Source organism: Lissotriton vulgaris, chromosome 5 (assembly GCF_964263255.1).
Source record: "Lissotriton vulgaris chromosome 5, aLisVul1.2, whole genome shotgun sequence".
Taxonomy (NCBI): domain Eukaryota; kingdom Metazoa; phylum Chordata; class Amphibia; order Caudata; family Salamandridae; genus Lissotriton; species Lissotriton vulgaris.
Window position 1 is genome coordinate 126,339,412 of NC_141693.1, and position 12,713 is coordinate 126,352,124.

Here is a 12,713-nt window from a genome sequence, read left to right on the forward strand (position 1 = left end):
ACAAGCAGGAGCCAGGCTGGAAGTTAAAATCCATTAATCAGCCCCTAATTCATTATTGTCAGTTGGGGCAGGGCAGGTGTTGTAACTAATTTTGCAACAATGAAAGCACTTAGCAAGTGCAAAAGATCACTAATCAGGGCGCACTAAGGAAGCAGGTGCCAGCTAAAAAAATATTCTGTGACACATTAATCAGCCCCAAATTAATTCAGGTCACTTGAGGCAGGGAAGGTGTGCTTTGCTTTGCCGAAAATAATGTACACTGGACAACCAGAGGGTGTGGTGATGAAACAGAGGGTGGCATGGGTGGGCCAGAGGGTGGCATGAGTAGTCAGAGAGTGGCAGTGGTGACAGAGAGTGGCAGTGATGAAGAAGAGTGTCCCAAACAGGTTGGACACGTAGAAACAACAAGTTCGCAAAACTTGCGACCCGACAGGTAAGTTCGCAAATTGCGGAATTGTAAAAACCCTCGCGAACTGGCAGAAACACGGGCGAACACAAAAAAAAAAAAAATCCGCAAATTCGCGGGAATTCGCGGATTTTGCGGATTGCGAGTTCGCAAATCCGCAAATTCGCGGATTGCCAATCCGCAAAATCTGCTCATGCCTAGGGCACAGGAGCCAGGGAACTCCAAGTACATCAAAGGAAATTCTCTAGAAACTTCTACTTCAAACAAGGGACCAAGCATAAAAATAGGACCCTCAGACCCACTCTTCAGTTCACTTTATGGAGCTGTGGAAGGGCTCTCAGAGAACTGACTCCTGTTTAAGCCCTGTTGTATTGCTTGAACGCAGGACTACCCGAGTGACTCCAAGGGCTAATTGGCTGGCCTCCAAATCAGGGCCTCAGTGAGAGAAAAGTTTTAACCATCCTGTTAGACCTAGGGTTTCCTAGACTACATAGGGTAGCCTGGCACAGTAGGGGGAACAGCTAAACTCCAAGGCATTGGTTAAGTGCTTACAGAACCCACTCACAGTATCCCAATGACTCACCACTGAAAATAAAGGACGCTACACCAGTTTAGAAAAATACCAGTACCTTTTATAAAACTTTCTCTTTGTTCTTTTCTTAGTCAAAAGCAGTCTACATTTAATTCAGCATAAGATTTCATATACACTTCACAATCTTCAATACTTTTCTCAAGTCAGTGCAAATTAATCAAAGGTACATTACGTTTGAGGTAAATCAACATCAGTTACATCAGCATTGCTTCTTCAATTAGTTATTACAGAAGGGAAAATTCACTTTATAGGCTCAATGCGCCACTTTACACAAATCTGGCATGTACATTACCCATCTGCACTCAGGGTCCAAGACAAGCTTGACAGAATTCTACCCCCAGCAGCGTTCCTCACCAAGCTCGCAGCCAACTATATAGCTAAAAGAGGACAAGGTAAATTAATTATGCTTCCTTGTGATTATTCCATTACTCTACCCCTATTGGTGATGTTCTGACTCATAGAGGTTAATTGCCTGGTGGGTACTCAGGGTGAACTCCGGTTGCTACTAACACCCTGTAGCCCAGCTTCCAATACCCTTACCTAAGGCTCATGTACTTGGTGCTTGTTTTCCCTTCTAACTCCCCCAATATCTTGGTGTACTCTCTGAGGGTTTTAAATCAAGTTTCTGAAGTTCCAGTTCCAAAACGGGATGTCAATAGACAGTTACTCTCTCTGCCGGCGATTCAGGGAACACTGAACACCAGCGGTGCCGCCTCCCGCTTCCCCACAGCTCTCCCCTGCTTACTTCGTCTGAAGGGGCAAACCGGCTTGAGTTGCCCACGCGCTCAGTTGACTCGTTCCAGCGCCGACGACGAGGGCTCTGTGGGAGTTGGCGACGGGGGGGAAAATAAAAGGCTTCTTCCCGTCCGCGTTGCTCCTCCGGTGAGTCTGGGGCGGCGCTTCTACCTCCTTCCGCGTTCCCTCAGGCCAAAGCTCCGCCTCTTCAGAACAGCTTACTCCGCCTCAGGCGCACCTCCTCTGACGCCGCCGGGTCCTTCCTGAATCCAGACTCCGCCTCTCCCACCGCGGCGACTCCTTCCGTCCACAACACGGGTTAGCTGGGCTCTTCCTTCCTGACTGATCTCGCGTCAGGGATCGACTTGGCGTCTCCTGCAGGTAGGATCAACAGCTGATTCTGCCGCTTTCCTCCTCAAGGTATATAGCGATCTCAAGCGCTGCAGTGGCGGCTGGTCTTATTCCCTGCCCCCGGATTCCTGGGCCAGTCAACGCGACACTTGGTCCAAATTCACCTGCTCTGCACACGGCCTACGGGGCGGGGCGGTCAGGTCACTCGAGAGCCTCACTTCATAGAGTCGCATTGAGTGATAACTTGACACAGAGTCTCTGGTCACTGTTAATGGATGACGTGACAGTGGGGTTTGGTCAGCCTGAAAGGGGGCACTTCCCAATAGAGCGACAGCCGGCCCCACAGGTCGATCTTGTCACCACTGGTGCGCAATCCTCCTCCTCAAGTCGCCTCTCTCCTCACTGGTCACTCCTGAGACTGCACAAAATGGCTGCTGGTCACTGGCCTTTTATAGACTGGCCTGAGATCACTGGAAGCCACTAGATGATTCTGGAACCTTCCTCATGTTAGCCTATGGGTCTGTCTTCCTGGGATGTCCGTTATGGCAGTTGGTGGACACCATTTTAGGTTCCTGAGTGTCCCTAGATTTTCCAGGAGCTTAACTAGGCCTCACAGAGTATGAAGGGAAAAATGGCATCATAGTCAAGGAACACCTAGCCCCCTGACAGCACTGAAAAATCCTGGTGGACATAAAAATAAAAATAGAAACCCTGGGAGGCTAAGGGGGACAAAAATAAATAATGATGGTTAGAACACCCCCAGATGCGGACAGGTCTAACACGCGTCCCCCCCAGCTGAAAGTGGGGAGAGCTACCCAATCCCTTGGGAGTTCTCATCACTAAGGCGGAAATACCTAGATAGACCGTCTGCGTTGGCATGGTCCATTCCAGGCCGATGTTCCACCCAAAAGTCCATTCCCTGTAGGGAGATGGACCACCTTAACAACTTGGGATTCGCCCCCTTCATTTGCATCAGCCAACGAAGGGGGCGGTGGTCAGTCTGAACCAGGAAGTGCGAGCCAAACAAGTATGGCCGCAGCTTCTTCAGAGCCCAAACCACCGCGAAGACTTCTCGCTCAATGGTACTCCACCTCTGTTCCCTGGGGAGTAGTCTCCTAGACAGGAAAACCACGGGTTGATCCAAGCCCTCATCATTTAGTTGCGATAACACTGCCCCAATGCCATGTTCTGACGCATCTGTTTGGACAATGAATTCTCTAGCAAAATCAGGGGCCTTGAGTATTGGAGCAGTACACAATGCTTGCTTTAAGGTCATGAAGGCTCGCTGGCAAGCCTCCGTCCAGACTACCCGCCGGGGTTGTTTCTTGGAGGTAAGTTCAGTGAGGGGTGCCACAATGGTGCCATACCCCTTCACGAAGCGACGGTAGTATCCAGTGAGGCCCAGGAAGGCTCGGACCTCAGTTTGAGTCTTGGGGGGCTCCCAGGCTATGATAGCCTCAATCTTTGCCTGGAGGGGCTGCACCGACCCTCTGCCCACCAAGTGGCCTAGGTACACCACCGACCCCTGTCCGATCTGACACTTGCTGGCCTTGATTGTCAAGCCAGCCTGTTGCAGGGCATGAAGAACAGCTTGCAAATGTTGCAAATGGTCCCCCCAGCTACTACTGAAGACAGCAATGTCATCCAGGTAAGCAGCAGAAAAAGCTTCCATACCAGAAAGGACCTTGTTCACCAGCCGCTGAAAAGTGGCAGGGGCGTTCTTGAGCCCAAAGGGCATCACACAGAACTGGTAGTGTCCCTGAGGTGTAGAGAAGGCTGACCTTTCCTTCGCCCCCTCAGTAAGGGAAATCTGCCAGTACCCGGAAGTAAGGTCAAAGGTACTCAAGCATTGGGCAGCTCCCAGCCGGTCAATGAGTTCATCCGCCCTTGGGATGGGATGAGCGTCAGTCTTGGTTACTAAATTTAGTCCTCGGTAGTCCACACAGAATCTCAATTCAGGTGTGGTGCCCGGTGGGGCTGCTTTTGGTACCAAAACCACCGGACTGGACCAAGGGCTACTAGAAGGTTCAATCACTCCTAGCTCCAGCATCTTAGCGACTTCACCCTTGATGCTGGCCTTCACCTTGTCTGACAGCCGGTAGATCTTAGACTTCACAGGTGGGCTGTCTCCTGTGTCCACGTCATGGGTACACAGGTGGGTCCTACCCAGGACAAGGGAGAACAGTGAAGAAAATTGCTCCAGGATCTGGCGGCAATCTCTCTGCTGTTCAGGAATCAGGGATGGTGAGAGAATCACTCCCTCCACCGACCCATCCTTTTCTTGAGACGAGAGAAGATCATGGAGAGGTTCGCTTTCCTCTTCCTCTGCTCCATCGGTAACCATCATTAAGACAACCTCGGGCCTCTCATGGTGTGGCTTGAGGCGATTGGCATGCAGCACCCGGTGGGGCTGTCTCGGGGTCTTAAGATCCACCAAGTAAGTGGCTTTACCCTTTTTCTCCAATACCTCAAAGGGGCCTGTCCAACGATCCTGGAGGGCATTTAGCTCTCCAGGTTCCATCACCCACACTTTTTGTCCAGGCTCCAGTTCCACTGGGTGAGCGTTGTGGTCATACCACTCTTTCATAACTGCTTGGCTGGCTTCCAAGTTGTCAGAAGCTTGCTTCCACAACTTGGCCATTTGGCTCCGGAAGGCCAGCATGTAGCTCACCACGTCCTGGGGAAGCTTCCTGGGAGTCTTTTCCCATCCATCCTTCACCAGGCTGAGAGGACCCCGTACAGGGTGCCCATACAGAAGTTCGAAGGGGCTGAAGCCCACTCCCTTCTGTGGCACTTCCCTGTAGGAAAACAAGAGACAGGGTAGGAGGACGTCCCATTTCCTCCGCAGGCTCTCAGGCAGACTTCTTATCATACCTTTCAAGGTTTTATTAAACCTTTCCACAAGACCATTGGTTTGTGGGTGGTAAGGGGTGGTAAACCGATAGGTAACACCACACTCCTTCCACATAGCCCGCATATATGCTGAAAGGAAGTTGGTCCCCCTGTCGGACACAACCTCCTTGGGGAAACCCACTCGGGTGAAGATCCCCATCAGGGCCCTTGCCACTGCGGGTGCAGTGATGGTCCTCAGAGGAATTGCCTCTGGGTACCGGGTGGCATGATCCACTAAAACCAGGATGAACCGGTGACCAGCTGAAGTTGGTGGATCCAATGGCCCTACAATGTCGATGCCCACCCTTTCAAAGGGGGTGCTAACGACAGGTAGTGGTTCCAGGGGAGCTTTTAGCTTCACCCCTGTTTTCCCACTGGCTTGGCAAGACACACACGTCCGACAATATGTATCAGACGCCACTCTCATCCGAGGCCAGTAAAAGTGGGGAACAAGCCGGGCAAAGGTCTTGTCCTGTCCTAGGTGTCCTGCCAATGGTATCTCATGAGCCAGTTCCAAAAGAAAGGCTCTAAAGCATTGAGGGACCACCAAGGCCCTGGATGAACCATGTCCGGGTGCCTTGGGCTCACTGTAGAGGAGTCCATCCTCCCAGTAAATCTGGTAGCTCCCTACAATGTTCCCTGCTGCCTGGGCTTTGGCCTGTTGCCGCAGCCCCTCAAGAGTAGGACACTCCTTCTGAGCTTTGCAGAACTCCTCCCTGGAAGGACCTCCCTCCACATGCCATTCAGTAGGGATGGGTAGGTTCCCCAAGGAAGCAACATTCTCCCCTGTGGACTCCAGATCCACCTCCGCAGGTAGCCCGTCTGTCTCACGAGGTGGAGATGCCGAGGCAGGGTCCTCCGGCCTCCTGTCCTTCTCTTCCCTGGCAGCCGGCTGGGCCATTGTTCCAGGCTCCAGCGTAAGTGAACTCCCCCTCCGGGTAGTCGCGGACCTTGTGCTGACACAGGCCCAGTCAGGGGGTCCCAACATCTCAGAATGAGTCTGGTACTCCACCCCCCTCCAAGCATTGTGCTCCATATCATTTCCTAACAGGCAGTCAACAGGCACGGCAGGGCTTACGGCAACTCGAAGTGGACCTGCAACCCCTCCCCACTCAAAGGGAACCTCGGCCACAGGATAGTGGCCCAATCTGCCATCAGCCATCACGGCGGGATGGAGTACATCTGGGATGACCTGCTCTGGAGACACCAGTTGACTCCTTACCATAGTCATACTGGCTCCTGTGTCTCTCAGAGCCTCCCCTCTACAGCCGTTGATGGTGACCCACTGCTCATACTTAGTAGTATTGGAGGGCAGTTGGGTCTTTGGTACCATCTCCTTATCACCCAGGGACACTAAAGTGACACCCGCCCACTCCCCTCCATTACCCAAAGGTATCTCCTCCCCGAGCACTACACTAGATATTCCCGGGGCTTTTCCTCCAGTGGGAGGGGGTGGTCTTTTTGGGCATCTCACGTCTCCTTTATAGTGTCCCACACCACCACACTCGAAACAATGAACAACCCTTGGCTGCTGGCTTTGGCCAGGATTAGGGTTGCGAGGGGGGTTACCCTTAGGGATGAATCCTCTGCCCCTTCCTTGTGAAGTATTTTGTGGACCTTTTGAGAACTCCCTCTTATTGTCTCCGCCCTCTTTCTTCTGGGGGGCGCCCTGTCCAGACTTCTGGGAATCCCCTCCAGTCCCCTTTGATGACACCCGGGTACTAGCCCAGATGTCCGCCTCCTCAGCAAGCTTCCTGGGGCTGGTCAGCTTGCTGTCCACCAGATGCTGTCGCAGCTCGGGAAAACATTTCTCGAGTAGGTGTTCCTTGAGTATGAGGTCATATAAACCGTCATAGTCCCCTACCTCGCTGCCTTTCACCCAACCCTCCAAGGCCTTCCTGGCATAATCCAAAAAGTCCACCCAATTCTGTGTGCCTAGTTTGTGGCTACTCCTGAATTTCTGCCTATACTTCTCAGGGGTTAGCCCAAACTTCCTTATCAGCGCCACCTTCATTGTAGGGTAGTGAGTTTGCTCACCCTGCTCCAGGGCCAACAAGGTATCCCTGCCAGCAGGTGGCATGTACTTATACAACCCACCCCCCCAGTGGGCTTCCAAGATCCCATGGGCCCTCAATGAGACCTCATAGGCGGCTAGCCATTTTGCAATATCATCACTTGGCACGTAGCTAGCCATGACATCTTTGGGTAAATAGGGTCTGGGTTCTCTGGGGTTCATCTTAGTTTCGCTGCCACCATTATCGGAATTGGAAGACCTTCGGTTTAGAGCTTGTAGGTCCATTTCTTTAATGGTCCGCTCATGGGCTAACCTCTTGTCCTCCCTTTCCATATCCATCCTGGCTAGTTCCAACCTCATTCTCCTCTCCTCCCTCCTATCTTCTAGCTCGGCGTCGGTCAAACCCCTCTCTGAGACGCTGCTGCCCACCCTTGAAGGTGTCCTGGGACCTGTCAGTAGATTCCCCCCTCCCGCTTGGTACAGCGTTGCAGTCTCAAGGACAGTGTCCCTGTCACTCCCCTCTGGGTCCGGTTCCTCCCCGGAATGAGCCTCCACCCATGCCCGTATGCTTGTCAGCAGCTCACCTTTCCTGGCACCTTTCTTAAAGAATACCCCCTGCTGCTGACACCATTCCTTAAGTTGGGTCACGGTATAGTTTTCCAGCTCTTCCAAATTTAACTCCATTTTCACTATGGACTAAACTTAACACACAGGAGAAAACCACAAAGTGACCTGGGGTTAACCTCCACCCACCACCAGAAATAAATTTCGAAAAGACAAAATTCAAATTAGGAGGGCCGCAGGGAGAAAACTCCAGGTGTAGGCCCGTGGTAAGCACTGCGTTACTACTAAGTGAGTGTAAGCACAAATCCGTAATCCCACCGCTGAAACACCAATTATGTTAGACCTAGGGTTTCCTAGACTACATAGGGTAGCCTGGCACAGTAGGGGGAACAGCTAAACTCCAAGGCATTGGTTAAGTGCTTACAGAACCCACTCACAGTATCCCAATGACTCACCACTGAAAATAAAGGACGCTACACCAGTTTAGAAAAATACCAGTACCTTTTATAAAACTTTCTCTTTGTTCTTTTCTTAGTCAAAAGCAGTCTACATTTAATTCAGCATAAGATTTCATATACACTTCACAATCTTCAATACTTTTCTCAAGTCAGTGCAAATTAATCAAAGGTACATTACGTTTGAGGTAAATCAACATCAGTTACATCAGCATTGCTTCTTCAATTAGTTATTACAGAAGGGAAAATTCACTTTATAGGCTCAATGCGCCACTTTACACAAATCTGGCATGTACATTACCCATCTGCACTCAGGGTCCAAGACAAGCTTGACAGAATTCTACCCCCAGCAGCGTTCCTCACCAAGCTCGCAGCCAACTATATAGCTAAAAGAGGACAAGGTAAATTAATTATGCTTCCTTGTGATTATTCCATTACTCTACCCCTATTGGTGATGTTCTGACTCATAGAGGTTAATTGCCTGGTGGGGTTCTCAGGGTGAACTCCGGTTGCTACTAACACCCTGTAGCCCAGCTTCCAATACCCTTACCTAAGGCTCATGTACTTGGTGCTTTGTTTTCCCTTCTAACTCCCCCAATATCTTGGTGTACTCTCTGAGGGTTTTAAATCAAGTTTCTGAAGTTCCAGTTCCAAAACGGGATGTCAATAGACAGTTACTCTCTCTGCCGGCGATTCAGGGAACACTGAACACCAGCGGTGCCGCCTCCCGCTTCCCCACAGCTCTCCCCTGCTTACTTCGTCTGAAGGGGCAAACCGGCTTGAGTTGCCCACGCGCTCAGTTGACTCGTTCCAGCGCCGACGACGAGGGCTCTGTGGGAGTCGGCGACGGGGGGGAAAAGAAAAGGCTTCTTCCAGTCCGCGTTGCTCCTCCGGTGAGTCTGGGGCGGCGCTTCTACCTCCTTCCGCGTTCCCTCAGGCCAAAGCTCCGCCTCTTCAGAACAGCTTACTCCGCCTCAGGCGCACCTCCTCTGACGCCGCCGGGTCCTTCCTGAATCCAGACTCCGCCTCTCCCACCACGGCGACTCCTTCCGTCCACAACACGGGTCAGCTGGGCTCTTCCTTCCTGACTGATCTCGCGTCAGGGATCGACTTGGCGTCTCCTGCAGGTAGGATCAACAGCTGATTCTGCCGCTTTCCTCCTCAAGGTATATAGCGATCTCGAGCGCTGCAGTGGCGGCTGGTCTTATTCCCTGCCCCCGGATTCCTGGGCCAGTCAACGCAACACTTGGTCCAAATTCACCTGCTCTGCACACGGCCTACGGGGCGGGGCGGTCAGGTCACTCGAGAGCCTCACGTCATAGAGTCGCATTGAGTGATAACTTGACACAGAGTCTCTGGTCACTGTTAATGGATGACGTGACAGTGGGGTTTGGTCAGCCTGAAAGGGGGCACTTCCCAATAGAGCGACAGCCGGCCCCACAGGTCGATCTTGTCACCACTGGTGCGCAATCCTCCTCCTCAAGTCGCCTCTCTCCTCACTGGTCACTCCTGAGACTGCACAAAATGGCTGCTGGTCACTGGCCTTTTATAGACTGGCCTGAGATCACTGGAAGCCACTAGATGATTCTGGAACCTTCCTCATGTTAGCCTATGGGTCTGTCTTCCTGGGATGTCCGTTATGGCAGTTGGTGGACACCATTTTAGGTTCCTGAGTGTCCCTAGATTTTCCAGGAGCTTAACTAGGCCTCACAGAGTATGAAGGGAAAAATGGCGTCATAGTCAAGGAACACCTAGCCCCCTGACAGCACAGAAAAATCCTGGTGGACATAAAAATAAAAATAGAAACCCTGGGAGGCTAAGGGGGACAAAAATAAATAATGATGGTTAGAACACCCCCAGATGCGGACAGGTCTAACACATCCCAACCCCACACTTGGACTCAGCCTGAGGAAGTCCCAGCCCTCCAAGTGGTGCCTCTCCAGTCTGGAACTTTTGGAAGTGGTGCTTCTAGAGCCCAGATAGCCAAAATTCTAAACTTAGGACTTAGAATTATTTTGGTTAAAAAGTGCTCTGGGAACCAAGAGGGACCGGGACCTACCTGCTTGTTGATCCGCCCAAGGTGCATCACGGGCCGGCCTGACTTTGTGGCAGCTCCTCCTATGTTCTTCTCCACAGCAGCAAATCCCGTTCAGCGGTCCTTCACTGAAGGGTTATCCGGCCTCGTCGAGCCCTTGTCTGCAGTAGGATGCAGCTTCATTCCGTTGGAGGTTTTCAATCTTCACTGTGACTTGTTTCCCTGTCAGGGTCAACTGCAATCAATCAATCAATCAATCAATCAATCAATCAATCAGGCATTTGTTAAGTGCAACTACTCACCCGTAAGGGTCTCAAGGTGCTGGGGGGGCGGGGTGTTTAGCAGGCTCTAGTCCACCAAGGGGGAGGGGTCTGTCAAAGAGCCAGGTTTTGAGATTTATTGCAAAGATGGGGAGCAATGTTGTCTGTCTGAGGTGGAGCGGAAGGGTGTTCCAGGCTCGGGCATTGAGGAAGGAGAAGGAGCGGCCTCCCAATCTGGTCTTTCTGGTGCAGGGGACGACAGCGTAGGAGAGCTGGGCAGATCGTAGGGTCCGCTGGGGTGCGTGGAATTTGAGTCGGCTGTTCAGGTATGCTGGTCCGGTGTCGTGAAGGGCCTTGTGGGCTTGGGTGAGCATCTTGAAGGTGACTCTAACTTCGATGGGGAGCCACTGGAGTGTGCGCAGGTGCTGGGAGATGTGGCAGCGTCTTGGCAGGTCTAGGACCAGTCTTGCGGCGGCGTTCTGGATGTTCTGTAGAGGTTTTTGATTATTCCAGCGTAGAGTGCGTTGCCATAGTCGAGTCTGCTGGTGACCAGGGAATGAGTGACAGTCTTTCCGTGTTTGAGGGGGATCCATTTGAAGGTCTTACATAGGAGGCGGAGGGTGTGGAAGCAGGAGGATGAGACGCAGTTGATCAGGCAGTTCATTTTGAGCTCAGAGTCCAGGATGATTCCCAGGTTGCGTGTGTGGTTCGTGGGGGTGGGCTGGCTTCCGAGGGCAGGTGGCCACCAGGTGTTGTTTCATACGTCAGGGTTTGGGCCCATGATGAGTACTTCTGTTTTGTTGGTGTTTAGTTGTAGGCAGCTGTTTTTCATCCATTTGGCGACGGCTTCCATACCTCTCTAAAATGTGTCTGGCGGTATTGGGTTCTTTGGATAGGGAGAGGATGAATTGGGTGTCGTCTGCGTACGACACAATGTTGAGTTCCGTAGGTTCTGACAATGGGGGTGAGTGGAGCTATGTAGATGTTGAAGAGTGTAGGACTGAGGGAGGACCCCTGGGGGACTCCGCAGGTGGTAGGTGTAGGATTGGAGAGAAAAGGGTGTAGTCTGACCCGCTGCGTTCTGCCAGAGAGGAAGGAGCAGATCCAGTTGAGGGCCTTGTCTTGGATCCCGACGTCATTGAGTCTGCGTATTAGGGTGCAGTGAGAGACTGTGTCGAACGCCGCTGAGAGGTCAAGGAGGATGAGGGCTGCTGTTTCTCCTTTGTCCAGTAGGGTGCATATGTCGTCTGTTGCAGCGAGGAGGGCGGTTTCCGTACTGTGTTTTTTTCTGAAGCCGGATTGGGAGGAGTTGAGGATGTTGTGCTCTTCGATGAATGTGGCGAGTAGGCTGTTGATGGCTTTCTTGATGACTTTCGCTGGGAACGGGAGCAAGGAGATGGGTATGTAGTTTTTTAGGTCGGTGGGGTCCGGTAAGGGTTTCTTCAGGAGGGGGTTGACCTCAGCATGTTTCCAGTCGTTGGGGAACGTGGCGGTTGCCAGGGAGTGGTTGATGGTGTGGCAGAGCATGGGTGCAATGATGTTGGTGGCTCTGTTGAAAATGTGGTGAGGACAGGGGTCCGTGGGGGCCACAGAGTGGATTGACTTCATCGTCTTCAGTGTGTTTTCGGTGGTAAGGGCTGTCCGGTTGTTGATCGCTGGCTTTAGGGTGTCCAGGGTGGTTGGTGAGGGTTCAGTGTGTTGGTTGTCTTCGTCAAAGTTGTCGTAGATGCTCTTGATTTTGTGGTGGAAAAAGGTGCTGAGTTTGTCGCAGAGGTCTTGTGAGGGAGGGATGTTGGTGGACTTGCTGGTGGGTTGGGCGAACTCCTTGATGATGTTGAAGAGTTCTTTGCTGTTGTGTGTGTGAGTGGGGAGTCTGTCTTCAATAAACCATCTGGCTTTCTTGGCGTGGATGTTGTTGTTTAATCTTTAGGGGGGCTATGATGTTGGCGCTGTCGGAGATCCAACTGTGCAGGGTTCAGGCTGCGGTGTTGGGGTCATTGTTTTCGGAGACTGTTTAGTGGTGTTGCTGAGTGATGAGCTTAAATGGTCGTCGGTGATTCTGGTCCAGTTTCCTCGTGGAAGCAGGTGCAGGTGTCTGTTTATGGTGGGTGTTCTGAGGGTGAAGAGGGCGCATCGATGGTCAGTCCATGGGAGTTCGCTGGTGTGGCTGAAGGTGATGGAGTTACCTGTTGTGAAGAGGGGGTCGAGGGTGTGTCCTGCTGAGTGTGTGGGTTCGGTCACGATCTGGCGGAGTCCATACTGTGGAGGTTGTGCAGGAGGGATGTGGTGCTGGGGTCCAGTTGGTTGTCGAGGTGGAAGTTGAGGTCTCCTAGTAGGGTGTAGTTGGTGGACGCAATGGCATGCGGGGAGATGATGTCCGTGATGGAGTTGGTGAAAAGTCCACTGGGT